We start from the raw sequence: 13,021 nt of genomic DNA on the forward strand, positions 1-13,021 counted from the left end.
GATTTTTGGAGATATTGGTGTTTTTCAGCAATCTTTTGAAACATTCTTCCCCAAATTATCGGCCAATTTCTGGGTATATATTACGCAAGGATCCGTTCCCTATCATTGGTTGCGATGATTAACACCAACGAACATGCCAAGACTGACCGCTGTCCAGAGGGATAGAGCTATAGGTATGCTGCAGATGGGAGCGACACAGAGATCGGTTGCTATTAACATGAACTGCTCCAAGATGACCAATAACAGATTTGTCGCACGTCTCCGACAGAGTGGCAGAACCGCAGACAGACCACTGAGTGGCAGACCAAAGGTCCCGACCCCGCAGGATGACCGCTTTTTACGGGTACTTCATCTGAGGAACAGATTTCTTACTGTGACGTCATCAGCTGCCAACAGCTTAGGACATCCGGTCAGCAGACAAACAGTGACCAGACGACTACGACATTATGGTCTCCGGGCTTATCGCCCTTTCAAGGGCATGACCCTGACCCGTCAACATTTACGTGCCAGATTGACGTGGTGCAGGGAAACTCAGCGATGGCAACAAAGGGAATGGTGGCGAGTGCTGTTTAGTGACGAGAGCAGGTTCAAACTCTTCAAACCTGATGGGCGGACGTGAGTTTATCGATGACGTGGTGAACGTAGGACTCCTTGTTGTGTCCAGGAGGTTGAACCTTACGGGGGCGGAAGTGTGATGGTCTGGGGCGGCTTGTGCGGGGACGAGAAGACGGAACTTGTCAGCATCGAAGGCAATCTGACAGCACAACGCTACATTGACAATATCTTACGGCCAGTGGTTTTTCCTTTCATCCAACGTCAACAAAGGAGGGTGTTCCAACAAGATTACGCCACACCCAATAAAACCCGTATTACTAGAGACTTCCTCATGGCCAACAACGTGGCTGTCCTGCCGTGGCCAGCTCGATCACCACATCTGTCCCCCATAGAACATCTCTGGGACCAGCTGGAGCGTCGTCTTCGGAAACGTCAACATCCTCTCTTCACGAGACAAGCGTTGATCGTTGCCCTCCGTGAGGAATGGAATCGGATACCTGCAGTCGATGTGAGGACACTTGTCTACTCAGTTCGACGCCGCATTCGAAGATGCATTGCCGCTCATGGAGGTCATATCCGGTATTGAACGGTTTGGGCCGTCGTCACCTTAAAGTTGTAACCAATACTGGACGCATGACCCCTTGTCAAGAAATGTCCCTGTTGGAGGTCAAGGACTTTGTTGTTGAATTAGTAAATTCACATTTAACTGTTCTGAATGATGTATTTCTACAATACAATTGCTATTGCTGCTTCGAATTGTGTTGGTCATATTTTATCCAGGAAATATCGTTGGTAACGTTTCTTTTGGCCGTCAGTTTAGAAGAGGTCATCAAATGTTTGTTTGCTTGTTTGTTGTTTAACGCCACACTGAGCTATTTTACAACTACATGTATATGACAGCGGCCTGTAAATAATCGAGTTTGTGCCAGACAACCCAGTGAATGACATCATGAGTATCGATCTCCGCATTTGGTATAATATATCAACCAAGTCAGCGAGCCTGACCACCCAGTCCCGTAAGCATAGTCACCTTTTACGGCAAGCATGGGCTGCTGAAGACCTGTTCTACCCCGGATCTTCACGGTCTCATCAAGTATATGACAAGTTAGTCAATGAGCCTAGTTATTGCACATCGATTTTAAAGTTTGTCTTGAGTTTTATATTTTACAGACAAATTAAATTAACTGTCAGCTGTCAAAATAATGTTTTGTCAGAATTATTTTTTTCGACTAACCCTACATCGCAAAAAAAGATATTATACTCTTCAAAAAAAGAAACGCAACACGAATATTTTTGGCCATAAAAGCAAAATTAGCTTCGTGGAATTTGCTCACGTGAGGCACTGTCTTCATCAGCTGATGAACGTCAACAACTACAACTTCAATCCTGAAATGAACGACAGTCAGCTTGGTAGTGTTCACCTAGGCGTGGTCACCCGCTACTGTCATCAACCCCCGGGATGCCGGAGGGACACATAGATCTATGTCCCTCCCTTCAACCCTCACTTTGAAGTCTAATAAAATTCAAAATACATCACCCACACAAATACACTTCACAGTTTTGAATAAGGTGGGAAATTCCCTGTTCTGTGATATCATCCACTGGCATTTTAGGCCAAGCAAAAGTGCTGAAAATGACATCTGAAAATTAGGTACATCGTAAATGGCGCCATTTTTTACACATTACTAAATCACCACTCAACGTTATTTACAGCATGTTTTGATATCTTAATTTCGGATATTTACTCGGAGAAATGAATTTCAAAAATAGCATATTAGTGATCACGAGCATCTGTCTTATCAAATCGCAAATGATCATTCCAAACGGTCGAAGAATCGTTTAGAATGTTTAGTAGAATACACAAACACGAAGTGAACATTCCGCCATATTTGATAGTGTTTACAAAATCACGTTTCACGTATGCCGGTAATGCGACGCCAATACAGTCATACAGCTTTTATCTCGATATTTGTGTTTGAATAGTTTGGTCCCTCGTTAACAAAACACCACGAAAATATATTGTCTTTACCCACAGCTATTTCACAGCAAGTGACCTGAGCTACAATAAACTAGTGCTAAGCACAGCGGAGTTTACGACAGGCTATTTTTCGCATTGAATGTATGTCGTTACACAAACGCATATAACTCCATTTGATATCTAGTTATGTCGTTCAGATATAAGGCAGTATTTTGTTCTCCCAGTTTCCGTAAAGCTGCTAAATAAAAACATCGCACAGTACTTTGATCGGTGTACGATAAAAACCTGAGACATTTCCTGTTTTTCAACGCAGAATAAATTCTCGGACAACATTTAGCAGTGCCTTTTCCTAAAACCGGTTTAATATTTGCAGTTCAATTTAGACCACCGGATAGGAAATTCAATAATGTCCATCTCTACGTAATTTTATAGCCAGAGGTAGATCCTGTGCCGCGTGAGCGCAATTATCGCACAACCTTAACATTTCCGATCTCAGGAAAAGGTGCGTCAGAAGTAAAACTCGACATGCAGCTTACATTACCTGTTATTGCACAATTTCATTCAAACTGTGGTTGATTAATCATTTATTACCCCTCACTAGATTATATTACCCACAACAAAACCTCTTCTTGTTATCTTTTTTATCGATCGTGGAACTCGACCTGTACTTTCTTTTGCCGTCCAGTTTACATGATGTGAACAATGTACAATACATAGTAGCATATGGGAACAGTTTTTTGTTTAATTATAAAGGTGTTACAAGATATTCTGGAAAACTTGTCAAAAATGCACGCGGTGGTGATATGTCTTTTCTATACCTCCAGCGCTAGCATTTCAGTATGCATTACCGACGCTCACTGACATGCGATCCCCGGAGATATAGAGGATGTGCTATGTGTAAATATCATTGAAACTTTTCTCTTGAAAATAGCAATCTTGGCCACTTCTGGACACAGTGGTATATGTAATAATATAGTAAATCAAGAATTAAAGGAAATCAAATTATTCTCTAATATTTCTTAAAAATGTTATGCCACTTCTGGCCATGGAAGGGGATATATTGTATTAATTCGTAAAGATTCGTATAGTGCTTGTAAAGTCTTAGGATGTTTGTGTTATACTTTTTGCGAGAGTTTACTAAAAGTAAGATATATGTTGTATGCATGTTTAAACATTACAGAGAAAAAATCTGATATTCAGCAGTAAAATACATAGGAGTATACAATCATGACATTGTAAGATAGGGGATGGTTTGCTCAACGTGTATAATCTGGAAGGTAATTTAAGGTACTGACGTTTACTACAATTTCTGAAAAACTATCGGACCTACTTCAGTCAAAGCTGGTATGCGATTATTATACAGTCATACATAACTGGATATTACATTTAAAGACAATCGGTCCATGAATAAAAAATCTGTCTATTTAGCTATCACTATATTTCAGACCTGTTCGTCACGGGTGGAACGAGCATTCATTGTAACAGCCATCTGCATAATGCTACCCCTGCGTCACAGGGCCATATGACATAGTTGAACCAGTCAACTCAACTCGAAAGGGTGCACGGGAATTACGCACGCACGAATACGGTGTTAGCGTTGGGCGTCTCAGCTATGTTGGTCGTTAGAATTTGAAATGGATCTCAACAATTGTTTTGTCACATTTGATATTTAGGCGAGATACGTTTTATAATATTTACTAATTCTAAGAGTCATTTTCAGATCTATCTAAAGTGATACTTGTCGTTTCTGCATATTTCCTCAGACATCAGTTCCCATTCTATACCTTGTGTAGCAGACATCATGAGAAGGCCGCGTCATCAGGGCACGACACTCTGAAAAATTTGAAAATGTAAGATTAACATTTATTTGTCAAGGTTGTACCATGCTCCTAATGAGTTTTTTGTATTATCAAGAAATATTGATTTACACTTGGTAGTTTGTGTTTTGTAGGCCACTTGCTCACATAGAGACAAACGATATGTATGCAGTGTATTCCGTTACGTTCTCTCCTAAAAAAGTACTCACGGAAATGAAAAAATACCTGTTATTTCGACCTCAGATCTTAAATAAATGCAGTTAATATACAAAATATGTAAATATTCAAACAACTAAATTAGTACTAATTGGGCCGTGGCACAAATACAGCCTATCAAATGTTTTTATGCCTTTTTACACGTAAAAGTGTGTAAAAATGTGAATAAAACAGACTATTGTGAAACAGGGCATAACCAGGTGTAAGTAGATCAAGGTGACCTATGACACCTTGACGACAGGTGAGAACAGGTGCATAATGCCTATAGTCTGCTTCTGCTATGTCAATTTGGACTTAGTTTTATTTTTGAATGTTGAGTGAGTGAGTGAGTTTGGTTTTACGCCGCTTTTAGCAATATTCCAGCAATATCACGGCGGGGGACACCAGAAATGGGCTTCACACACTGTATCCATGTCGGGATTTTTGAATGTTGAAAGTGCCGACAAATTACCTCCTGTAAAGTACATTTTGTATTGTTCACTGAGATCAAACTAGCAAATCCAGACTAGTACTTTTCGAGTTGTTTTGTTATTTCGTATTTTCAGCTACGTAACACTTTGTGTCGATTTTTAAATTGAGAAAAACAGTTTTTTTTCATTTCCGTGAGTACTTTTAGTGTCCCATAGATGAATAGATTCTCTTTTTCTATACTTGTCAAAAATACGATTATATCAGAAACACTATGTATTTCTACACACATGGGTATGATTTAAAAACGATATTACATGGCAGTAGTTTAGTTAGCAGTTCTACAAACATGACTATTCTTAAATCAGTTCACGATTTCATTGTCAAAAGCAAAAGATTCGAGTAGCTTAATTTTATGCATGTGGATAACTGCTATATCTTATTTCACAGACACCACTTGTATTGGCTTCATATATTTCATTTGTGCATTTAGTATGTTTATGTTTAGCACTATTTTACATATAATCTGATATATAACCAGCTGTTGTAAAGTTGTTACCAGGAGAGGTATTTACATAACCAAGTTTTGCTTGTTTACCGATCCAGATTTCTTTTGAAATAAAAATATGTTTAACCAAATAAATTCTCTTCATTGTGAATCTATGAGCGGCTTTTGATTCATTTTGTGTAACAGCTGATGTCTCTGCTTTTTTTGTTTCTCGTATCATCAATACATGCACGCAATTCGAATTGAGCTGCATAAAATAGACATTTTCTCCACTACACTGGGGCTATATGTTTGTTGGTGGTTATACCTGATTTATGTGAAATCCTCTCATGTTGACTTTTGTTTCAGTCTGCTCATGTACAATGTAGTTTTGTCTTGTGAAGTTTGTAAGACATTATAGATATAAACACTTCAGGTTACCATACATAGCATCAGCAACTCATTGAGGCTGTTAGGATGTGTTCACTATGAATAAAGACGCTTACCAAAGTGACACAATCAAATATATCTAAATCTGTTTCTTTCTGGCAATACCCACCTTCTGATTTAACACGAACATTTCATTAAAGTTGTGTAAATGTAGCGTGCTCCAGTGACTTCTGTCCTGTGACGCCAGTGATGGCCACTGAATGCCTCTCCATTTTGATTCCTTAAAAGGGACAAAACAGTTTCCTTGGTAATTTGCACAAGAACATGTTCTATTATGTAGCATAAATGGTCCTGACAAAGGTGACCTGTATCAACAAATATCGAAAGTGAAAGAATAGTCAAATTTATTTCATAAACGATTACCATAAAATGTCCATTAATGCTTTAGGTGTAAAATTCATGACTAAAGTGTAATAATTACTAATGCCACATGTCATTCCCTCCCCCTCCTACCTTGTGTCAACATATCGTCATCATGTCTGTGTATATAACACTATGCACTCTGTACCCGCGAAGGGGCAAGAAGAAGCTCTGAAACTTTGTGACAAAGAATAAAAGTGTTTATCAATAAAAAGTGCATCTAGATGCCTATGAAAGACTTCATATTGCTTTCATCATTGGAGGGGCGGTCGGGTAGCCTAGTGGTTAAAGCGTTCACTCGTCACGCCGAAGACCAGGGTTCGATTCCCGACATGGGTACAATGTGTGAAGCCCATTTCTGGTGTCCCCCGCCGTGATATTGCTGGAATATTGCTAAAAGCGGCGTAAAACCATACTCACTCACTCATTCATCATTGGAAATATTTAAGTGAAGTTACTGTTGAAACATTTCAGACATGACACTGTACCCTCAGTAGAGATTCAGCGTGCATCACTGTGTTCACGCCACAGTCTCTTCCGTTTGTCTGTTTACGAACAGAGAAATTATTTTTGTTATAAATATGATGATTGATATTTGAACATCACCATGTTGTTTTAAGACTATTTGCTCAAAAATAAAATATTAATATACAGTAAACTACGGTTAAAACGAACTCAAAGGGACAGCCAATTGTAGTTTGTTATAAGCATATTTACAGCAAATGGCCGGGACCGAAAAATAAATTCGTTATGACCGTCAGTTCGTAATAAGCGTGTTTGTTATAACAGTAGTTTACTGTAATACATCGAACATTTTTAATGAAATTGCTTTCTAATTTGTTGTTGAAATTGTTGCATCATATATATATATATATATATATATATATATATATATATATATATATATATATATATATATATATATATAGTATGTATATATATATATATCAATTTTACAGAAATATATATATATATATATATATATATATATATATAGTACAAAAACGACAAGAAGGAATATCATTATTTTGTATTTTACAGTAAACTACGGTTATAACGAACACAATTATAACGAACTGACCGATATAACGAACTTATTTTTTAGTCCCGACCATTTGTTGTATATATGATTATAACGAACTACGGTCATAACGAGAGACAGTCGACGATTTCGTTCCGTGTGCGTGAGAACCTGATCGAGGTTAGAAAACACATTCGGACTTTCATGATCTCATAATTATGTAAGTGAGTCACTTAATCGTCGGACTCACACAGCAGTATTCTGGCTATATGACGGCGGTCTGGAAGTAATCTAGTCTGGGCCAGACAATCCAGTGATTGACATCATCAGTCACGCATTTGGGATACTGTGACTTAATCAACCAAATCAGCGAGCCTGACCGCCAGATCCCGTTAGTCGCTTCTTACGACAAGCATTGGCTGCTGAAGGCCTGTTCTAACCTGTGGTAAATGGGGTGTCCTCTGATATTTGCATAGCGAGCACTCAGTCGCGAGTTTAATGACGCCACCTCTCCTTCAGCCTGTGAACATGGACAGAACAGACATTAATATTTTACTGTCCTTCCAATATGTGTAGAGTTACCTCCCTTACATTGCAACGCGTGCGAATGAGCTCGTTTGAGGTGAGGGCAAAATGGGGTTTATCGTCGCGTACAAGATTATATGCATGCACGCGTGTGTTTTGTTTGTTTGTATGTTGTAACACCGCACTCAGCAATATTCCAGCTACGTGAGGGTGTGTGGCTGCTTGTACTAGTCCGGACTATACTAATGCCGATTTGTGCTACCCCACTGACTTACAATGCCACAGTTTAACATGAAGACCCCACTCCGATACATTATACTGATTCCGAGCCGACCAGTCCTTGTTTTAGGCGATGAATATCGAGCGCCAGGCAGGGTAACAATAAGTGCCATCTTTTAACGTCTTTTTGTATGACGCGGCAAGGGATCGAACCCGGGACCTTCCGCTCTCCGGGCGGACGCTCTAACACTGACCACGGAGATGATCGAGCTTGTTTGAACTTCAATCAGTCACAATTACTATTACTGATATTTGTTCAACGAAGCAGTCAGCAATATTCCAGCTGCATCACGACGACTGGTAAATGATAAAGTCTGTGCGCAGCAAGATACTGAGTGACAGTATGAGCAGGGGCTAGTAAACAGGTGGGTGATGCTATGAGCAACGCTCCACATGACTTAATCATCACACAACCGAACTGTCCCCATCAGCCATACGAGTGAGTGAGTCAGTTAAAATTTAACGTCGCGGTCCTAAGAGCATCCACACGCATGGGATCCTTGATTGCTTTGGTTGGTTTGTTGTTTAACGCCGCACTCAGCAATATTCCAGCTATAAGAAGGCGGTCTGTAAATAATCGAGCCTGGACCAGACAATCCAGTGATTATTATCATGAGCATCGATCCACGCAATTGGGATCGATGACATGCATCAACCAAGTCAGCGAGTCTGACCACCCGATCCCGTTAGTCGCCTTTTACGACAAGCATAGTCGCCTTTTACGGCAAGCATGGGTTGCTGAAGACCTTTTCTACCCCGGATCTTCACGGGTCTCACGGCAAGCAAGGGTTGCTGAAGACCTTCTCTACCCCGGATCTCCACGGGTCTGGGATCCTTGACATGTTACTTGGTCCCGCTGAATTCGGAGAGCGGAAGGTCGGGTTTCGATCCAAGACAACGTCATACCAAAAGACGTTAAAGGATGGTACTTGTTGTTACCCTGGCGCACAGATGTAAGGGAGTAAAACAAGGACTGGTGAGCTCGGAGTCGGCATGCTGTGTCTAAGTTGGGTATTCATGTTAATCTGCGGCACGGTGTTTAGTGTGGTAGCACTATTAAATCGTGATAAGTCAGTGTGCAATAATCTTGAACGCTACGTTTAATCCCATTTCCGCCCACCACCCAACCTAGTTAATTCGAGACAGTAAATAGCAAATTATACGAGAGTACTTCAGTCACACGAAACGTACTGCCTCTTTTTCATTAGAAGGTCCAACACAGCGTTGAACACGGAATGAATTCAAAGCTTTGTAGGGACACGGGAGGCCCAGTAGTCTTAATTGCCTCAGGGGGGGTCGGGTAGCCTAGTGGTTAAAGCGGTCGCTCGTCACGCCGAAGACCCAGGTTCGATACCCGACATTGGTACAATGCGTGAAGCCCATTTCTGGTGTCCCCGCCGTGATATTGCTGGAATATTGCTAAAAGCGGCGTAAAACCATACTCACTCACTCTTAAATGCCTCATTTCGCTATGCAGAGTTGCGTCCCTTCGGTACGCCAGTAACCTAAGATTGTGGGTTCGAATCCCTGTTCGCCCCGAAAATGTTTCTACATTTGTCAGCCCCCTGAAAGACCAGCATCACTTCAACCTCCTCCAACATTAAGCTGACACGCCGTGATTTAACTGGAATTCAAAGCGGCGTTAAACCCAACTCACTCACTCACTCAAAGTTTAGTACATGTAGTTTGATATGGGTGGCCTAGTCGTCTATGGCGCCGCGATTCGCTGTGCAGAGTTGCGTCCCTTGGACACGTCAGAAACTTATGATTGTGGGTTCGAATCCCGGTTCGCCCCGATTATGGTTCAGCACCATACCCGTGCTCGGGGGTTTCACCGAAGTGGTACACGTCTGAGACCTGCATCACTTCGAGCTGTACTCCAAATATTAAGCTAGACACCGCGATATAACTGTAATACTGTTAAAAGTGGCGTTAAACCCAACTCACTCACTCACTCACTCACTCTGGAATAAACGACGTCCTGAAATGACTTCCGTTGGGGCAGACGGCCAATTGGACCACAGAAGCATCGTTCACGTGCTGGACGGAAGCTTTTTGAAATTCATGCAGTCATTTCCTATAAACTTGAATATGCGCGGGTTAGTTTCAGTTGTTACAGGATGACTCTGGGTACATGGGGTTCTATGCGTCCCGCGTTAGGTTTTACACCACTCGCCTACGTAAGGCGCATAAAACCCATTAACCCGAGGGATTCTGATTTAACGAATTGAGCTTACCGACATGTTTTAAAAAGCATTAACACAAATTCAAAATTGATAGGGAACAGCTGTTTGATTGAGCCGAGGTTAACGTGTTGCTAGGGGAAGGCATCAGTTTGTGTGAAGTGGCACGACATCTTAATGCGTCGACGTCAAATACACAATCGACTCATCGCCTGACCGCATTATGCCAAAGCACCATTACTGCTAATGCTCCCAGAATACAGCTAACGAGTGAGTGAGTGAGCGAGTGAGTGAGTATTGTCTTACGCCGCTTTTAGTAATACAAATGTATTCCAGCAATATCACGGCTGGGAACTCCAGAAATGGGCTTCACACATTGTACCCATGTCGGGAATCGACAGTATTCCAGTTATATCACGGCGTGTCAGCTTAATGTGGGGGGAAAGCCCGAAGTGATGCAGGTCTCAGACGTTTACCACTTCGGTGAAACCCCCGAGCACGGGTATGGTGCTGACAAACCTAGAAACATAATCGGGGCGAACAGGGATTCGAACCCACAATCATAGGTTTCTGGCGTACCCAAGGGACGCAACTCTGCACAGCGAATCGCGGCGCCTTAGACGACTTGGCCACCCGTGCCCCCAGTCGGTAATCGAACCCGAGTATTCGGCGTGACGAGCGAACGTTTTAACCACTACGCTACCCGACCGCCCTACAGCTTTCGAACGCTGCTAACGTTAGTGACCAGGGCCCCGTTCCTCAAAGCGATCCAAGATGATCGCAAGTCCCATACTTTAACATAGGCTTACGATTATCGCCGCGCTAAGATCGCTTTGAGGAACGGGGCCCAGACCATTAGGAAAAGGTTTCGAGAGGCAAACTCCGTATTCCGATTCATAGAGCGGCACGTTTGACGTGGTGTCAGAAGCATCTTCGGAACAGGCACAGTGACATGACATGCATCAACCAATTCAGCGAGCCTGACCACCCGATCCCGTTAGTCGCCTCTTACGACAAGCATAGTCTCCTTTTACGGAAGACCTATTCTAACCCGCATCTTCACGGGTGCTGAGATAAAAGAGCTAGATATCAAGAGTAAGTTACAGTTAAACGCATCGGTAGTTTATAGGATTAAATAGATTCTTAATTGATAAGATATACACTTCTGATAACCTGGTTTTACGCCGCTTTGGGCAATATTCCAGCAATATCACGGCGAGGGTCACCGGGTCTTCGACGTGACAAGCGAACGCTTTAACCACTAGACTACCCCACCGCCCCCTTAAGTTTGGAATTTGGAGTGAGTGAGTGAGTGAGTATGGTTTTACGCCGCTTTTAGCAATATTCCAGCAATATCACGGCGGGGGACACCAGAAATGGGCTTCACATATTGTACCCATGTCGGGAATCGAACCCAGGTCTTCGGCGTGACGAGCGAACGCATTAACCACTAGGCTACCCGACCGCCCCCTTGGAACGTGGAACCCTCAAACACAGGAACACTGACAGACCAAATATCGCACATGGGCCACATGTGGGATTTAACCAGCAGATCGAAGCACAAACCAGGATCCATCTGTGCCCATCTGAATGAAACACGACAGCTTTCCGCATCCTTCTTTTAAGAATAAAAACGACTTCATCCGAAACCTGGAAAATTACATTTTTCTCTTAAAAAAAATATTTGTTCAAACAACGGCCACGCTAAACACGTTCGTGTTGAAATTGGACTTCCTCTTGAATATAATACACAGCATGTTTCCGATACAGAAACAAAATCCAAAGTCTGTTATGATCAAATATTACTGAGGACGGCTAGCCATCACGACAGGCACTCGACTTGAGCAGACGAAAGTACTTCGGTGTTGATTTCAAATGTCAATGCATCCCACGCGGCTGACGTCAATCAGCTTTGCACGAGGAGTCCGGGACACGCGTTGCAGTCTCTAGCTCTGGTGCGAGCTTCTCGTGCGGAGCAACTGCAAGTCATACATTAGAATTGTTTTCATCAAATACGTGCTCGCAGAGAACTCATGTGTTGCTTTCTTACCGTCGTCCATGTATGTCACGGATATGTACTCCTGTTTGTTTTGTTTGTTGTTTAACGCCGCACTCAGCACAATTCCAACTATATGACGGCGGTCGGTTGATAATCGAATCTGGACCAGACAATCCAGTGATTGACATCGTGTCTGACCTATTCTACCCCGGATAGTCATGGGTCAGCTAAGACTGCACACAATAGATAGCTAAAACAATACTCTGACAGACTATTAAACCAGCAGTGACCAATTAACACCTGGAAGTTAATAACGAACGTTATGCTGATGCTTGTGTTATGGAACGAGACGCGTGGGGCGGCCCAAGCATCATGGTTTGGGGTGGAATCGGACTGAACCAGAGAGTGGGACCTGTGGTCTTTCAGAATATTGGTCCAGGCAGGGGTAATGGCATCACAGCTCTCTGCTACATTGACCAAGTCCTCAGACCCCATATCGTGCCTTTTTTTAGCCTGTCATCAAAACTACACCTTTCAGCAAGACAACGCCCGTCCCCACACTGCCAGAGTCACCAGGGACTTCCTCCAGCAGCACAACATCCAAATCATGCCTTGGCCTGCCCTCAGTCCGGATTTGAATCCTACTGAACACTTGTGAGATAAGATTCAACGCCGATTCAACGACGTACGCCCAAGGCCGACAACTGCAGCAGAACTGCGTGTCGCGTTCCTGCGGAAATGGG

The sequence above is a fragment of the Haliotis cracherodii genome, unplaced genomic scaffold (genome assembly GCF_022045235.1).
Source record: "Haliotis cracherodii isolate W230 unplaced genomic scaffold, xgHalCrac1.p SCAF_25, whole genome shotgun sequence".
NCBI lineage: Eukaryota > Metazoa > Mollusca > Gastropoda > Lepetellida > Haliotidae > Haliotis > Haliotis cracherodii.